This window comes from Ranitomeya variabilis, chromosome 5, assembly GCF_051348905.1.
Source record: "Ranitomeya variabilis isolate aRanVar5 chromosome 5, aRanVar5.hap1, whole genome shotgun sequence".
In the NCBI taxonomy this organism is placed as follows: Eukaryota; Metazoa; Chordata; class Amphibia; order Anura; family Dendrobatidae; genus Ranitomeya; species Ranitomeya variabilis.
In genome coordinates this window covers 627,484,236-627,502,937 of record NC_135236.1, presented here as the reverse complement: position 1 = coordinate 627,502,937, position 18,702 = coordinate 627,484,236, and the positions used below count along the sequence as shown (strand labels likewise).

Genomic DNA, 18,702 nt, shown 5'->3' with positions numbered 1-18,702 from the left:
TTCAAGACAATTTGCAAAGCTGCTTTGTATTCTTTATATATTATGGCATCACATATAATGTTTTCAAAAAGGGGCAAGCTCAGATTAGTGTTTCTTTTTATTGTCATAGACAATATTTTAACCAGATGACTAGCCATTCAATGGAAAACTTTTTTCTCACTACAATTTCAAATAGTTGAAAATATTCAATTAATGTTATTTTTTATCTACCAAATTTTGCAAAAATGTGTTAAGGTACCTTTGCGAAAATACAATTGTTATTCATCTTGATGATTAAGAAGGAGGTAAAATAATGTAGGGCAAGGTAGGCTCTCATATGCTAAGCTAACCCATGGGTCCATGAGGTATGAGCCTATAGTTGACCCTAGCTCTTATGATGATACAGCATGGAATATTTGAACAATGTGGAGTAACTGGCATGTAAATTTTTAGATGTTTAGATCAATTTATAGCAGCGCAGCTGCATGATCCTTCAGAACCATCCATCCTCAATATTATTTGGCAGTCCGCCCAAGGTAAGTATTTGGCAGGCTATAGCTTGTATAAGTTCAGATTTACAAAGGAGCTTTGTAATGTGATAATTTTATACTTATTTATTAATTCGTTCATTAATCATTATCTTAGAATACGCTCTTAGTCATTAAGATATCACCAGAGTCTCATCAGAATCTATTTAAAACCATTGCAAACCAATCAGAACGTAGATAACACAATACATATTGTATACAACAAAAAACATTATATACAGGTATATTCCATCAATTTTGTATTATCAATACAAATATATATAGTCATTATGAAAATTCAAGCCATTGGACTGTTTGGTATTCTTTTTAAGCGTCCTGAACATTTCCTTTAAAAACACCTCTTTCAGGACTTTTTACTTGTTCAACACCATAGCATATAAGTAATTCTATATTATCTTATTGTACCTATATAAAATGTTTAGTCACTCCAAAATGATTGTTTTTACCTTTTTTGATGTTATAAATAAATTCTGACATTCTTTCATTTTACTTGTAGTGCATTCAATGTAGTGAAATTTGCACATAATGCATTCTACACAGTATACCAAATGATGGGTGTCAAAATTTAGAAATTTATCCAAAAGATGTTCTTTATTATTAGGTAGTATTATGGATCTCTTCTTTTCACCATAGGGAAATATGATACAGTTTTTAACGTACTTAAAAAATCATTTTTGTGTCAACTATGTCGTATTTGCATTTTTTCGATGCATAAACTAGGGGAAAGCATATTTACTAGTGATTTTCCTCTTTTAGCAACTACCCTATAGCAGTAGTTACCCCCAATTATCTTAAGATTGGAGCTTTAGAACTTTGAGAACAGAGATTTAAAGTCCGATCTGAACAAAGTGGAGACCCAACTTCTCGGCTTCTGCTCCATTCATTGTTTAGGGGACTCCTGAGTTCAACACCCTGCTATTCCTAACAGTCCTCTAGACGATTAATGGATTAGAGGCCAAATATGCACACTCCGCTACAAAGCTGCGATACAACGGATAAGAAATAACTTGTTTTTATGTGACTAGCACTATAGTGTGAAGAATTGTAAGGTCAGGTACTTTAACCAATGAAAAAAAACACTAAAATTAAATATTAAAATAGTAAAGTCACAGGTAAAACTGCAGTGACTAAGATAATTAAAGGAACAGGTGGATAGTTACATAGTTATTAAGGTTGAAGGAAGACTGTAAGTCCATCTAGTTCAACCCATAGCCTAACCTAACATGCCCTAACATGTTGATCCAGAGGAAGGCAAAAAAAACCCATGTGGCAAAGAGTAACTCCACCATGGGGAAAAAAATTCCTTCCCGACTCCACATACGGCAATCAGACTAGTTCCCTGGATCAACGCCTTATCAAGGAATCTAGTGTATATACCCTGTAACATTATACTTTTCCAGAAAGGTATCCAGTCCCCTCTTAAATTTAATTAATGAATCACTCATTACAACATCATACGGCAGAGAGTTCCATAGTCTCACTGCTCTTACAGTAAGAATCCGCGTCTGTTATTATGCTTAAACCTTCTTTCCTCCAGACGTAGAGGATGCCCCCTTGTCCCTGTCTCAGGTCTATGATTAAAAAGATCATCAGAAAGGTCTTTGTACTGTCCCCTCATATATTTATACATTAAAATAAGATCACCCCTTAGTCTTCGTTTTTCCAAACTAAATAGCCCCAAGTGTAATAACCTATCTTGGTATTGCAGACCCCCCAGTCCTCTAATAACCTTGGTCGCTCTTCTCTGCACCCGCTCCAGTTCAGCTATGTCTTTCTTATACACCGGAGACCAGAACTGTGCACAGTATTCTAAGTGTGGTCGAACTAGTGACTTGTATAGAGGTAAAATTATGTTCTCCTCATGAGCATCTATGCCTCTTTCAATACATCCCATTATTTTATTTGCCTTTGTAGCAGCTGCCTGACACTGGCCACTGAATATGAGTTTGTCATCCACCCATACACCCAGGTCTTTTTCATTGACAGTTTTGCCCAGAGTTTTAGAATTAAGCACATAGTTATACATCTTATTACTTCTACCCAAGTGCATGACCTTACATTTATCCCCATTAAAGCTCATTTGCCATTTATCAGCCCAAGCTTCTAGTTTACATAAATCATCCTGTAATATAAAATTGTCCTCCCCTGTATTGATTACCCTGCAGAGTTTAGTGTCATCTGCAAATATTGAAATTCTACTCTGAATGCCCCCTACAAGGTCATTAATAAATATGTTAAAAAGAAGAGGGCCCAATACTGACCCCTGTGGTACCCCACTGCTAACCGTGACCCAGTCCGAGTGTGTTCCATTAATAACCACCCTTTGTTTCCTATCCCTGAGCCAGCTCTCAACCCACTTACACATATTTTCCCCTATCCCCATTACTCTCATTTTATGTAACAACCTTTTGTGTGGCACCGTATCAAAAGCTTTGGAAAAGTCCATATACACTACGTCCACTGGGTTCCCTTGGTCCAGTCCGGAACTTACCTCTTCATAGAAGCTGATCAAATTAGTCTGACATGAACGGTCCCTAGTAAACCCGTGCTGATACTGGGTCATAAGGTTATTCCTCTTCAGATACTCCAGTATAGTATCCCTTAGAATGCCCTCCAGGATTTTACCCACAGTAGAGGTTAAGCTTACTGGCCTATAATTACCGAGTTCAGTTTTTGCCCCTTTTTTGAATATTGGCACCACATTTGCTATACGCCAGTCCTGTGGTACAGACCCTGTTATTATGGAGTCTTTAAAGATTAAAAATAATGGTCTATCAATGACTGTACTTAGTTCCTGCAGTACTCGGGGGTGTATCCCATCCGGGCCCGGAGATATGTCAATTTTAGTTATTTTTAGACGCCGCTGTACTTCCTGCTGGGTTAAGCAGGTGACATTTAATGGGGAATTTTTATCACTAGTCATTTTGTCTGCCATGGGATTTTCTTTTGTAAATACTGATGAAAAAAAAGTCATTTAGCATATTGGCTTTTTCCTCATCCTCATCCACCATTTCCCCCAGACTATTTTTAAGGGGGCCAACACTGTCATTTTTTAGTTTCTTACTATTTATATAGTTAAAGAATATTTTGGGATTATTTTTACTCTCTCTGGCAATGAGTCTCTCTGTCTCAATCTTTGCTGCCTTGATTTGCTTTTTACAGAATTTATTTAATTTTCTGTATTTATTTAATGCCTCCTCACTACCTACTTCCTTTAATTCTCTAAATGCTTTCTTTTTGTCCCTTATTGCGCCCCTTACAGCTCTATTTAGCCATATTGGTTTCCTCCTATTTCTAGTATGTTTATTCCCATACGGTATATACTGTGCACAGGTCCTATCCAGGATGCTAATAAACTTCTCCCATTTTCTTTGTGTATTTTTGTGTCTCAGGATATCGTCCCAGTTAATTGCACCAAGATCCTCTCTCATCCGTTGGAAATTTGCCCTCCTGAAGTTTAGTGTCCTTGCCACCCCCCTACTACCCATCTTATTAAAGGTTACATGAAAACTTATTATTTTGTGATCACTATTCCTCAAGTGACCCCCAACCCTTATATTTGATATGCGATCTGGCCTGTTGGTTAATATTAGGTCTAGCAGTGCCCCCCTCCTTGTTGGGTCCTGAACCAGTTGTGAAAGGTAATTGTCTCTCATAGTTGTCAAAAACCGATTACCTTTGCTGGAACTGCAGGTTTCTGTTCCCCAATCTATTTCAGGGTAGTTGAAGTCCCCCATAATAATGACTTCTCCTTGAGTCACAGCTTGATCTATTTGCTTTACGAGGATATTCTCCATTGCTTCCTTTAGTTTTGGAGATTTATAACAAACCCCTATCAGTAATTTATTATTTTTTCCCCCTCCCCTTATCTTCACCCACAGGGACTATACATTTTCATTAAATTCACCTATATTATCACGCAGGATGGGTTTTAAGGAAGATTTTACATATAGACACACCCCTCCCCCTCGCTTATCTGTATCTGCAAGTTAACAGCCCAGTCATGGCTCTCATCCAGCCACGTCTCAGATATCCCCACCATGTCATAATTATGCTCCAACAACATTAGTTCTAATTCATCCATTTTGTTGGCGAGGCTTCTGGCATTAGTATACATGCACTTGATGTTACTCTCTGTACCTCTATTCTTTCTTAAATTACTAACTGTTCTAACCCCACCCCCCATGCCACCGCCACCCCCAACTTCCTTATTTGTGCCCAGATCTCTATCTGCACTATCTTCCCCTCCTATAAAATGAATACCCTCCCCCCCCAATCCCTAGTTTAAACACTCCTCCAACCCTCTAGCCATTTTCTCCCCCAGCACAGCTGCACCTTCCCCATTGAGGTGCTGTTGTGAATTTGCTTTTTGCTCCCTCTAGTGGTTACTAGTTTTTTGACTCTGGTTTTTCTGTCATTCCTTTTATCCGCACCTGGGTCGTTAGTTAGGGGTGTTGCTATATAAGCTCCCTGGACCTTCAGTTCAATGCCTGGCAACGTAGTTATCAGAGCTAGTCTGCTGTGCTCTTGTCTACTGATCCTGGTTCCAGTTATATCAGCTAAGTCTGCCTTTTGCTTTTTGCTATTTGTTTTGGTTTTGTATTTTTGTCCAGCTTGTTCCTAATCTATATCCTGACCTTTGCTGGAAGCTCTAGGGGGCTGGTGTTCTCCCCCCGGACCGTTAGACGGTTCGGGGGTTCTTGAATTTCCAGTGTGGATTTTGATAGGGTTTTTGTTGACCATATAAGTTACCTTTCTTTATTCTGCTATCAGTAAGCGGGCCTCTCTGTGCTAAACCTGGTTCATTTCTGTGTTTGTCATTTCCTCTTACCTCACCGTCATTATTTGTGGGGGGCTTCTATCCAGCTTTGGGGTCCCCTTCTCTGGAGGCAAGAAAGGTCTTTGTTTTCCTCTACTAGGGGTAGCTAGATTCTCCGGCTGGCGCGTGTCATCTAGAATCAACGTAGGAATGATCCCCGGCTACTTCTAGTGTTGGCGTTAGGAGTAGATATATGGTCAACCCAGTTACCACTGCCCTATGAGCTGGATTTTTGTATTCTGCAGACTTCCACGTTCCTCTGAGACCCTCGCCATTGGGGTCATAACAGTTTGCCAGGCCTGTATTAAATGTTTAATGCATTGCAGAAGAGGGATTATAAGAAAGAAGATTCTGAGTTTTTTTTTTCTCCTTCCCCTTTACCTCAGAGTGGCTATGCTTGCTGCAGACATGAATGTCCAGACCTTGATTACAAGTGTGGACCAGCTGGCTACTCGTGTGCAGGGCATACAAGACTATGTTATCAGAAATCCTAGGTCAGAACCTAAAATACCGATTCCTGAACTGTTTTCCGGAGACAGGTTTAAGTTTAGGAATTTCGTGAATAATTGTAAATTGTTTTTGTCCCTGAGACCCTGTTCATCAGGAGATTCTGCTCAGCAAGTAAAAATTGTTATTTCGTTCTTACGGGGCGACCCTCAGGATTGGGCTTTTTCGCTGGCGCCAGGAGATCCGGCATTGGCTGATCTTGATGCGTTTTTTCTGGCGCTCGGTTTACTTTATGAGGAACCCAATCTTGAGATTCAGGCAGAAAAGGCCTTGCTGTCTATGTCTCAGGGGCAGGACGAGGCTGAAGTGTATTGCCAAAAATTTCGGAAATGGTCCGTGCTGACACATTGGAACGAGTGTGCACTGGCCGCTAATTTTAGAAATGGCCTTTCTGAAGCCATTAAGAATGTTATGGTGGGTTTTCCCATTCCCACAGGTCTGAATGATACTATGGCACTGGCTATTCAAATTGACCGGCGGTTGCGGGAGCGCAAAACCGCAAATTCCCTCATGGTGTTGTCTGAACAGACACCTAATTCGGTGCAACGTGATAGAAAAACCGCAAATTCCCTCATGGTGTTGTCTGAACAGACACCTGATTTAATGCAATGTGATAGAATCCTGACTAGAAATGAGCGGAAAATTCATAGACGCCGGAATGGCTTGTGCTACTACTGTGGTGATTCTACACATGTTATCTCAGCATGCTCTAAACGTATAGCTAAGGTTGTTAGTCCTGTCACCGTTGGTAATTTGCAACCTAAATTTATTCTGTCTGTAACTTTGATTTGCTCACTGTCATCTTATCCTGTCATGGCGTTTGTAGATTCAGGTGCTGCCCTGAGTCTCATGGATCTCTCATTTGCTAAGCGCTGTGGATTTACTCTTGAACCATTAGAAAATCCTATTCCTCTTAGGGGTATTGATGCTACACCATTGGCAGCAAATAAACCGCAGTATTGGACTCAGGTTACCATGTGCATGACTCCTGAACACCGCGAGGTGATACGTTTCCTGGTTTTACATAAAATGCATGATTTGGTCGTTTTAGGGCTGCCATGGTTACAGACCCATAATCCAGTCCTGGACTGGAAGGCTATGTCAGTCTCAAGTTGGGGCTGTCGTGGTATTCATGAGGATTCCCTGCCTGTGTCTATTGCTTCTTCTACGCCTTCGGAAGTTCCGGAGTATTTGTCTGATTATCAGGATGTCTTCAGTGAGTCTGAGTCCAGTGCACTGCCTCCTCATAGGGACTGTGACCGTGCTATAGATTTGATCCCAGGCAGTAAATTTCCTAAGGGAAGACTGTTTAATCTGTCGGTACCTGAACATACCGCTATGCGTTCATATATCAAGGAGTCTCTGGAAAAAGGACATATTCGTCCGTCCTCTTCCCCTCTTGGTGCGGGATTCTTTTTTGTGGCAAAAAAGGACGGATCTTTGAGACCTTGTATTGATTATCGGCTTTTAAATAAGATCACTGTCAAATTTCAGTATCCTTTACCGCTGTTGTCTGACTTGTTTGCCCGGATTAAGGGTGCCAAGTGGTTCACCAAGATAGACCTTCGTGGTGCGTACAACCTTGTGCGCATTAAGCAAGGTGATGAATGGAAAACCGCATTCAATACGCCCGAAGGTCATTTTGAGTACTTGGTGATGCCTTTTGGGCTCTCCAATGCGCCTTCAGTTTTTCAGTCCTTTATGCATGACATTTTCCGGAAGTATCTGGATAAATTTTTGATTGTTTATCTGGATGATATTTTGGTTTTTTCTGATAATTGGGATTCGCATGTGGAGCAGGTCAGGTTGGTCTTTAAAATTTTGCGTGAAAATTCTTTGTTTGTCAAGGGCTCAAAGTGTCTCTTTGGTGTACAGAAGGTTCCCTTTTTGGGGTTCATTTTTTCCCCTTCTGCTGTGGAGATGGACCCAGTCAAGGTCCGAGCTATTCTTGATTGGACTCAGCCCTCGTCAGTTAAGAGTCTTCAGAAGTTCTTGGGCTTCGCTAACTTCTACCGTCGTTTTATCGCTAATTTTTCTAGCATTGTGAAACCTTTGACGGATATGACCAAGAAGGGCTCCGATGTAGCTAACTGGGCTCCTGCTGCCGTGGAGGCTTTCCAGGAGTTGAAACGCCGGTTTACTTCGGCGCCTGTTTTGTGCCAGCCTGACGTCTCACTTCCCTTTCAGGTTGAGGTGGATGCTTCGGAGATTGGGGCAGGGGCCGTTTTGTCGCAGAGAGGCCCCGGTTGCTCTGTTATGAAGCCTTGTGCCTTTTTCTCTAGGAAATTTTCGCCTGCCGAGCGAAATTATGATGTGGGCAATCGGGAGTTGTTGGCCATGAAATGGGCATTTGAGGAGTGGCGTCATTGGCTCGAGGGTGCTAAGCATCGTGTGGTGGTCTTGACTGATCACAAAAATCTGATGTATCTCGAGTCTGCTAAACGCCTTAATCCGAGACAGGCCCGCTGGTCATTGTTTTTCTCCCGCTTTGATTTTGTTGTCTCGTATTTACCAGGTTCAAAGAATGTGAAGGCCGATGCTCTTTCTAGGAGCTTTGTGCCTGATGCTCCTGGAGTCGCTGATCCTGTTGGTATTCTTAAAGATGGAGTTATCTTGTCAGCTATTTCTCCGGATCTGCGACGTGTGTTGCAGAGATTTCAGGCTGATAGGCCTGAGTCTTGTCCACCTGACAGACTGTTTGTCCCGGATAAGTGGACCAGCAGAGTCATTTCCGAGGTTCATTCCTCGGTGTTGGCAGGTCACCCGGGAATTTTTGGCACCAGAGATCTGGTGGCCAGGTCCTTTTGGTGGCCTTCCTTGTCAAGGGATGTGCGGTCATTTGTGCAGTCCTGTGGGACTTGTGCTCGAGCTAAGCCTTGCTGTTCTCGTGCCAGCGGTTTGCTCTTGCCCTTGCCTGTCCCGAAGAGACCTTGGACACATATCTCCATGGATTTCATTTCTGATCTTCCGCTATCTCAGGGCATGTCCGTTATCTGGGTGATATGTGATCGCTTCTCCAAGATGGTCCATTTGGTTCCTTTGCCTAAGCTGCCTTCCTCTTCCGATCTGGTTCCTGTGTTTTTCCAGAACGTGGTTCGTTTGCACGGCATCCCTGAGAATATTGTGTCAGACAGAGGATGCCAGTTCGTTTCCAGGTTCTGGCGATCCTTTTGTAGTAGGATGGGCATTGATTTGTCGTTTTCGTCTGCTTTCCATCCTCAGACTAATGGACAGACGGAGCGAACCAATCAGACTTTGGAGGCTTATTTGAGGTGTTTTGTCTCTGCTGATCAGGACGATTGGGTGACATTCTTGCCGTTGGCTGAGTTTGCCCTTAATAATCGGGCTAGTTCCGCCACCTTGGTTTCGCCTTTTTTCTGCAACTCTGGTTTCCATCCTCGCTTTTCTTCGGGTCATGTGGAGCCTTCTGACTGTCCTGGGGTGGATTCTGTGGTGGATAGGTTGCAGCAGATCTGGAATCATGTGGTGGACAACTTGAAGTTGTCACAGGAGAAGGCTCAGCGCTTTGCCAACCGCCGCCGCGGTGTGGGTCCCCGACTACGCGTTGGGGATTTGGTGTGGCTTTCTTCCCGCTTTGTTCCTATGAAGGTCTCCTCTCCCAAATTTAAACCTCGTTTTATTGGGCCTTACAAGATATTGGAAATCCTTAATCCTGTATCTTTTCGTCTGGATCTTCCTGTGTCGTTTGCTATTCACAATGTATTTCATAGGTCCTTGTTGCGGCGGTACATTGTGCCTGTAGTTCCTTCTGCTGAGCCTCCTGCTCCGGTGTTGGTTGAGGGCGAGTTGGAGTACGTGGTGGAGAAGATCTTGGATTCTCGCCTCTCCAGGCGGAGGCTTCAGTACCTGGTCAAGTGGAAGGGCTATGGTCAGGAGGATAATTCCTGGGTGGTCGCCTCTGATGTTCATGCGGCCGATTTAGTTCGTGCCTTTCATGCCGCTCATCCTGATCGCCCTGGTGGTCGTGGTGAGGGTTCGGTGACCCCTCACTAAGGGGGGGGTACTGTTGTGAATTTGCTTTTTGCTCCCTCTAGTGGTTACTAGTTTTTTGACTCTGGTTTTTCTGTCATTCCTTTTATCCGCACCTGGGTCGTTAGTTAGGGGTGTTGCTATATAAGCTCCCTGGACCTTCAGTTCAATGCCTGGCAACGTAGTTATCAGAGCTAGTCTGCTGTGCTCTTGTCTACTGATCCTGGTTCCAGTTATATCAGCTAAGTCTGCCTTTTGCTTTTTGCTATTTGTTTTGGTTTTGTATTTTTGTCCAGCTTGTTCCTAATCTATATCCTGACCTTTGCTGGAAGCTCTAGGGGGCTGGTGTTCTCCCCCCGACCGTTAGACGGTTCGGGGGTTCTTGAATTTCCAGTGTGGATTTTGATAGGGTTTTTGTTGACCATATAAGTTACCTTTCTTTATTCTGCTATCAGTAAGCGGGCCTCTCTGTGCTAAACCTGGTTCATTTCTGTGTTTGTCATTTCCTCTTACCTCACCGTCATTATTTGTGGGGGGCTTCTATCCAGCTTTGGGGTCCCCTTCTCTGGAGGCAAGAAAGGTCTTTGTTTTCCTCTACTAGGGGTAGCTAGATTCTCCGGCTGGCGCGTGTCATCTAGAATCAACGTAGGAATGATCCCCGGCTACTTCTAGTGTTGGCGTTAGGAGTAGATATATGGTCAACCCAGTTACCACTGCCCTATGAGCTGGATTTTTGTATTCTGCAGACTTCCACGTTCCTCTGAGACCCTCGCCATTGGGGTCATAACAGGTGCAGCCCGTCCCTAGCATAGAGCCTGTAGCCAACTGAGAAGTTGGCCCAGTTCTGCAGGAACCCAAACCCCTCCTTCCTACACCAATTCTTGAGCCACTTATTAACCTCCCTAATCTCCCGTTGCCTCTCTGGCGTGGCACGTGGTACAGGCAGTATTTCGGAAAATACCACGTTGGAGGTCCTTGCTTTCAGCTTGCAGCCTAATTCCCTGAAATCATCTTTAAGGACCTTCCACCTACCTCTAACTTTGTCATTTGTGCCAATGTGCACCATGACCGCTGGGTCCTCACCAGCCCCTCCCAGTAATCTGTCCACCCGATCAGCGATGTGTCGGACTCGAGCGCCAGGTAGGCAGCACACCGTCCGACGATCCCTGTCTTTGTGACAGATTGCCCTATCTGTTCCCCTAATAATTGAGTCCCCCACTACCAGCACCTGTCTGGCCTGCCCTGCTCTCCTATTTCCCTCCTTACTGGAGCAGTCACTCCTCCGGCTTTCAGGGGACATGCCTGGCTGCAACAGTGCTACCCCTGTACTGGCACCCCCCTCATCTGCCAACTTAGCAAACTTATTGGGGTGTGCCAGATCAGGACTAGCCTCCCTGGCACTCTTCCCTCTACCCCGCCTTCTATCTGTCACCCAGCTAACTGCCACACTGTCCTGCTGCTCCATCCTACCATCCCCCTCCTCATCTATCCCATTGAGCGTCTGCTCTGTGAGCAGAAGACTCCTCTCCATATTGTCTATGGATCTCAGTGTTGCCAGCTGCACATTTAGATCCAGTATCTGGGTTTCCAAACGCACAATGTGCTCACATCTCGCACAGCAGTATGCACCCTCGACCAGCTGGTCAAGGACTGCATACATGTGGCAAGATGTGCACTGGATGGCATTAACAATTGTGGAGCACATTTCCTAATGGGGATTGCACCACACAGAAACGTTAATTAAAAATAAATACAAAGTATTAATTAAAAAAAAAAACAGAAGCAATTCCTCCCTTGGAAACTCCCTGATTCCAAAGTCACTGAATCACAAGTCACACACTTACCGCCGTTCACACTTACGCTCAGGTCACACTCAGCTCGTTCACACTCGCTGTGCTGAAGATTTATAGATTTTTTTTTCTCTCTATCTCCCCTCAACAGCTATCCACCTTGCTGTTCAGATGCACTTCCAAAAAGGACTTGAGCCCCAAACAGCTGCTCCTTATATCCCCTTAATTATGAGCCCCCACCCTAAGTTAACTCCTTATGAATATAGCTACTCCCAATTCAGCAACTTACACAAATTCACACAGGTATTTGTTAAAGGCTTTCCAAATACCTCTTCACTGAATCACAAGTCACACACTTACCGCCGTTCACACTTACGCTCAGGTCACACTCAGCTCGTTCACACTCGCTGTGCTGAAGATTTATAGATTTTTTTTTTCTCTCTATCTCCCCTCAACAGCTATCCACCTTGCTGTTCAGATGCACTTCCAAAAAAGGATGTCAGTTATTGCATTAAGAAAAAATATGGTGACCTAGTAAGAATGTACAAATGAATGAATAGACTGTATAGAGATCTTAGGCTTCATTTCTATATACAAGGCTTTCCAATACTTCTTCATTCTGCTACCTCCAGGTACTGCAAGAACAGAGGAATGGTGCAGTTTTATGAAATGATTTAATCTGATTGCTTTAAATATAGGCTGGGTAGAGTTTGTAGTTCAATTTTGGAAACTTGTACCTCATAGGAATTGCTTTTTTCTATCAATATATTGAGGGTCCATCATATATATATATATACATACAGGGTGGGCCATTTATATGGATACACCTGGGTGGGACATTTATAAAGTTGCATCCAAAATGGCTGACTTCAAAATGGCCACCATTGTCACCACCCATCTTGAAAAGTTTTCCCCCTCCCATATACTAATGTGCCACAAACAGGAGGTTGATATCACAACCATTCCCATTTTATTTAGGTGTATCCATATTAATGGCTTACCCAAAACATTCAATTCTGAATGTTTTATTTTATGTTTTTTAAATACCATTCACTTTAGGCATAATTGACAAGTCATCTTTATTTTTCAGATCAAAACGATGACAAAAAATGTATGTACTTTTTTATGTTTTGCTACTTTTTGGAAAAAATAACACTTAAAAAGTAACTTATTTTTCTGCAGACAAAGTGGTATGAAGTGTTTTGTAAACAGGCTGTTTTTATTGACACACGTTTTTAAACACTTTTCAATTAATTTGTTTTCTTGGATGTGCGACCAAAATAATAGATCTGAAATTGTTTTCAGTGAACTGGTAAAGCTTCTGCAAGTTAACAGTGATGTTATCAAACTACAGCAAGCAGCCCAGTAACTGATACATCCACTGGAATCTTGATCTCTGTTTCTACATTACCCTGCTCACAAATTAGATGGCAAACACCTGGTGACAGATTCCTTATAGTTTTATTCTTCACTAAGTAGTACCATTGACATGTTTGGTACATTATGTGTGTCAACACAGAGTGAGGCATCATTAATGTTGGGTATTTTTGTTTTTCTATTGAGCAAAAAGACTTTAAAGTTTTATATTATTATAATTAAAAAATTCTATATATTTTTTCATTGTTGTCATATTGGAGAAGCATAACTTTTAAATTTTTCAGAGCACAGAGCTTTATGAGGGCTTCTGTTTTGTGTAGCGAGCTGTAGTTTTGAGACTACACTGGGCTTCATTGAATTTTTTAATCATTTTTCATTAAGTTTTTTGTGAGTCAAGATGAACAAAAATAACTCTGGCAAAGTCTATTATATATTTTATTATAGTCATTCAATGTGCACAACAAATGAAAGATGGTTTTATAGTACAGGTCATTTTGTAGGAGTGTTTTTTCACAATTAAACCATTTTTTTATTAAGACTGGGATTCTGATTTTTACAATTATATTTTTTTTACACTTATAAACATTTTATAACTTTCCCACAATAGGACATAAACATGCAATCCTTTAATCCTCTATGGAAAACAGACCATTGTAAGGTCTCCTTGTTGCCATAGCAGCTATCAGCATCTCATGGTCTCATGATTGCTTTGAAGGGGTGCTGATAGACTTAAGGCACCATCACACTCAGCGATGCTGCGGCGATATAGACAACGAGCTGACCTAAACTAGATCGCTGGAGCGTCGCTGTTTAGGTCGCTGTAGAGACGTCAAACACAGCAACTCCAGAATGATGCAGGAGCGATCCAGTGACGTAACGGCAACTCACTTCTCGTTCTCGCTGGTTGTTAGCTCCATGTCAAACAGCCGGAGTGTACCGACTGGCTAGAAGGAGACGCTGCGACGCCCCCTATGCTCATTGCTGGCGTCGTTGCTTTTGATGCCAAACATGATGATACACGCCGACCTGGCGACAAAATAAAGTTCTGGACTTCTAGCTCTGACCAGCTATGGCCCAGCGGGATCCAGATCGCTGCTGCGTGTCAAACACATTGAGATCGCTATCCAGGACGCTGCAACATCACGGATTGTTGTTGTTCTCTTTGCAAAGTTGCTGAGTGTGACGGTACCTTTACAGAGGGAGCGATCTCCCTCTGTCAACCCCCTCGGTGGTATCTGAGAGATTAAAGTCATGGAATCAGAGATAGCTTGTGCACACACAGCATAAGCAGAGAAAGCTTAACTTTGTATTTCAGATGGCTCCTGCACAGATATAAATCCTGAGCCATGCCATCCGTGTGATGCAACTTTATATCAAATTGCAGGAATCTGTATGTACAGTTATATCAGTTTACCACAAGAGTTTTATTAAAATATTATAAAATCAAGTAAGATAACAAGATAAAATGCATTATTATAAATATTCTTGCGCCGGACACATGTAAATCATCATTAACCTACTAATAGTTTTGGGTATGTCATCTCTGTAGGTTTACAATACGGTAATAGCAAAAGCAAGTTTTAATCCAACTGTTTTATATATATATATATATATATATATATATATATATATATATATATATATATAGCAAGCATTAATATAACACTGAGTGTGTCACATTTCAATGGATTGTGCAACATTAACTGTGAAGTTAAGCATTGTTGCATCATGTTATTTAACATATTTAAGTGTCATGTTAATATTTCCTACATCTGCAAAAACAGCTAAAGATATTTTTAGATTAAAATAAAAAGAGCAAAGATTATTTTATATTAGAGCATAAAATAAAGAATATCCTATTGCTATTATACATTTTTATTTATGTAATAAACAAGTGATTCAAAACTATGCAATCATGCTATGTTGATGATGAATACATTTATAATTGTGTTCATTGCTTTTTTCCATTTAAAGACACATAGGCTTTAATGTAGTAAGTTTAAATCATTTTGACAATGACTTTCATTTTAATTTGTGTGGCACAGCAATGGGCACATAGTTTGCCCCCAGTGGTAAAACCTATAGAAATTTGTAATAATAAAAATGTGCTCACTTTTTTCACATATTGTGAAGTCCAATTATTAATAATGTTTTCTGCTCCAAATAAGTATGACAGGAATAGACAAGCAAAATGTTTTTAAATAATTGGAATTTAAAATTATTCCATCAATGCCTCATGTCACATAATGTTTGCTCCCAATTATTACAAATTTCAAAAAAGGCTTTGGAAATAGTGTTCATTTTTGTCCAATTATTGTCTTGCTATTAGGCTTTACTCAGTCATTGTTACATTGCTAACACACTATCTGACAAAGTAAGACTATGCTCCCAAACTATCACACAAAATATATATATATACTAGTGATAGGGTTTGGTGGAATGCACCAAATATATTTATAGAGCAATAGGTGCGTTTTCAACCTGGGGTCCACCATGCAGGAGTAAAACTCACTGCTAGTAACTGACGGTACTATATGGTGGTATAAGTAAACTCTGTTACTTCACAGAGTCACTCAAGACAAGAGAACACTGTACCCTGTTAATCTCACAGAGGAATACAGCTACAAAATAGAGCAAACAGTGGTCATGCAGTCAGAATAGCACACGCAAAACTCCTCACCGGAGGTGCCGGTATTCTAGGGGCTTATTTCAGCCCGGCCCTGAATCCACTCACACAAAACTTCTCACCGGAGGTGCTGGTATTCTAGGGGCTAATTTCAGCTGAACCCTGAAACCACATACATATGACCACACTGGTGCAGAACACATAACTTAGTTGATACTAGTGCATGGCTGTGCGACCATGCAAACCTTTTATAGCTGCAGCAACTACAGGACCTTCCTAGAGGACCAATGGAAGCTGCTACAGTACCTGAGCCACTTCAGGACCTTCCTAGAGGACCAATGGGAGCTGCTGTAGTACCTGAGCATGTGACCCCCAACCTCCAATGAGAGGATTTACCCTGGGCATGCTCAGAAGGGGAAAAGCAGGACTTAGTCCCAGAGACATCTGCTTGCCGCTGACCGGTACTGGCTACAATGGCTGAGCCTGGAAAGGCAGCAGTAACCATCTGCACTGTATCAGGCTGAGCCAGAAGCTGGGACCGACGTCTCTGCTGAGCAAGCTCCACTGCAGCTGGAGAAGAATGGGAGACTGCAAGGAGATGGTTCGAGATTCCCCCTGTGCAGAGGCAGGAACTCGACCCCAAATAACAAATAGTTTCATGCATTAAATAAGTAAATATACATTTTATTTGTTGTGATTTTTACCACTTTTTCTGTATGTAATTGCACACATTTCAGCACATTTTTAGTTAACACTGTTTGTAAATTTCAAGAGTGTGTCTAAAGTAAATTATCTATCTTTAGGATAAATCGACAATATCAGTATCAGTATAGCATCAGCAGCATATACACACTGATTAAGGCTGAACATCAGTACTCCATTCCATTTTTACCAGTGTATTCATATTACTCCTCTTTTTCTCTGAAGAGGCAATTTGCATTTCATATCAGGTCTATTCCAAATAGAAAATATGGCTCATTATAAAATGTAATAAAATGATTTTAAAAAGTATTTTCTTACACTATTATACATTTTAAGACATAAACATTACTATTCTAAAGAATGTAAAATATTAGAGTGCATAATTGAATATTTCCTTCAGTTTTAACAATTAGTATGGTTGAACTACTTGTAATTGACTCCTAAAACAAAAATTGCATATTGCTATGGTAGTAAATGAATATGCATTTTCTACTTTGCATCCTACATTTCCTAAGCCAATAAATATATATTCTAGATGTACATAAATATTCTAATTTATCTTTGAGAAAAATAAACAGAAAACCAAGACCGACACCATTGTGTTTTGCAAGAACTAAGTATTATGATGCATAGTTCATTATTTATAGTTGCTATTATATGTATAAAAGCAGCATTCATTCTAAAGAAATGGCACATAGAAAATGTGGTGGAAATAATTAGAAAAGTGTCAAAGTTTAACATTCAATGTGAACAAAATGTTTTCTAGCTTGAGAAATTCTTAAAAATATCTATTTAACCCCTTTCTGTCATTGGACGTACTGTTCTGTCCATGTGGGGTGGGCCCTACTTCCCAAGGACGGAATAGTACGTCCAGCGCAATCGGCCGCGCTCACGGGGGGAGAGCGGCCGATCGCGGCCGGGTGTCAGCTGCCTATCACAGCTGACATCCGGCGCTATGTGCCAGGAGCGGTCACGGACCGCCCCCGGCACATTAACCCCCAGCACACCGCGATCAAACATGATCGCGGTGTGCCGGCGGTATAGGGAAGCATCGCGCAGGGAGGGGGCTCCCTGTGGGCTTCCCTGAGACCCCCGCAGCAACGCGATGTGATCGCTTTGCTCCGAGGGTCTCCTACCTCCCTCCTCGCTGCAGGTCCCGGATCCAAGATGGCCGCGGCATCCGGGTCCTGCAGGGAGGGAGGTGGCTTACCGAGTGCCTGCTCAGAGCAGGCGCTGGTAAGCCTGCAGTGCTCTAAGTCAGATCGGTGATCTGACAGAGTGCTGTACAAACTGTCAGATCACCGATCTGTGATGTCCCCCCTGGGACAAAGTAAAAGAGTTTTAAAAAAAATTCCCACATGTGTAAAAAAAAAAATTAAAAAAAAAATCCTAAATAAAGAAAAATATATGTACATTATTCCCATTAATACATTTCTTTATCTAAATAAAAAAAACAAAACAATAAAAGTACACATATTTAGTATCGCCGCGTCCGTAACGACCGAACCTATAAAACTGTCTCACTAGTTAACCCCTTCAGTAAACACCGTAAGAAAAAAAAAAAAAACGAGGCAAAAAACAATGCTTTATTATCATACCGCCAAATAAAAAGTGGAATAAAACACGATCAAGAAGACAGATATAAATAACCATGGTACCGCTTAAAGCGTAATTTTTTCCCGCAAAAAAAGAGCCACCATACAGCATCATCAGCAAAAAAATAAAAAAGTTATAGTCCTCAGAATAAAGCGATGCCAAAATAATTATTTTTTCTATAAAATAGTTTTTATCGTATAAAAGCGCCAAAATATAAAAAAATGATATAAATGAGATATCGCTGTAATCGTACTGACCCGAAGAACAAAACTGCTTTTACCCAAAAGAAATTTATGAATAGCTGTTTTTTGATCATTCTGCCTCACAAAAATTGGAATAAAAAGCGATCAAAAAATGTCACGTGCCCGAAAATGTTACCAATAAAAATGTCAACTCGTCCCGCAAAAAACAAGACCTCACATGACTCTGTGGTCTCAAATATGGAAAAATTATAGCTCTCAAAATGTGGTAACGCAAAAAATATTTTTTGCAATAAAAAGCGTCTTTCAGTGTGTGACGGCTGCCAATCATAAAAATCCGCTACAAAAACCTGCTATAAATGTGAATCAAACCCCCCTTCATCACCCTCTTAGTTAGGGAAAAATTAAAAAATTTTAAAAAAATCATTTATTTCCATTTTCCCATTAGGGCTAGGGTTAGGGTTAGGGCTAGGGTTAGCATTAGGGTTAGGGTTAGGGCTAGGTTTAGGGCTAGGGTTAGGGCTAGGGTTAGGGCTAGGGTTAGGGCTAGGGTTAGGGTTAGGGTTGG

General features: G+C 41.4%; 1 protein-coding gene across 3 annotated transcripts in view; it reads right to left on the bottom strand.

Moving 5' to 3' along the window:
- Nucleotides 1–18,702, bottom strand: part of LOC143776623 (protocadherin alpha-C2-like) — a 513,355-nt gene that overhangs the window by 420,387 nt on the left and 74,266 nt on the right. The window lies entirely within an intron of this gene.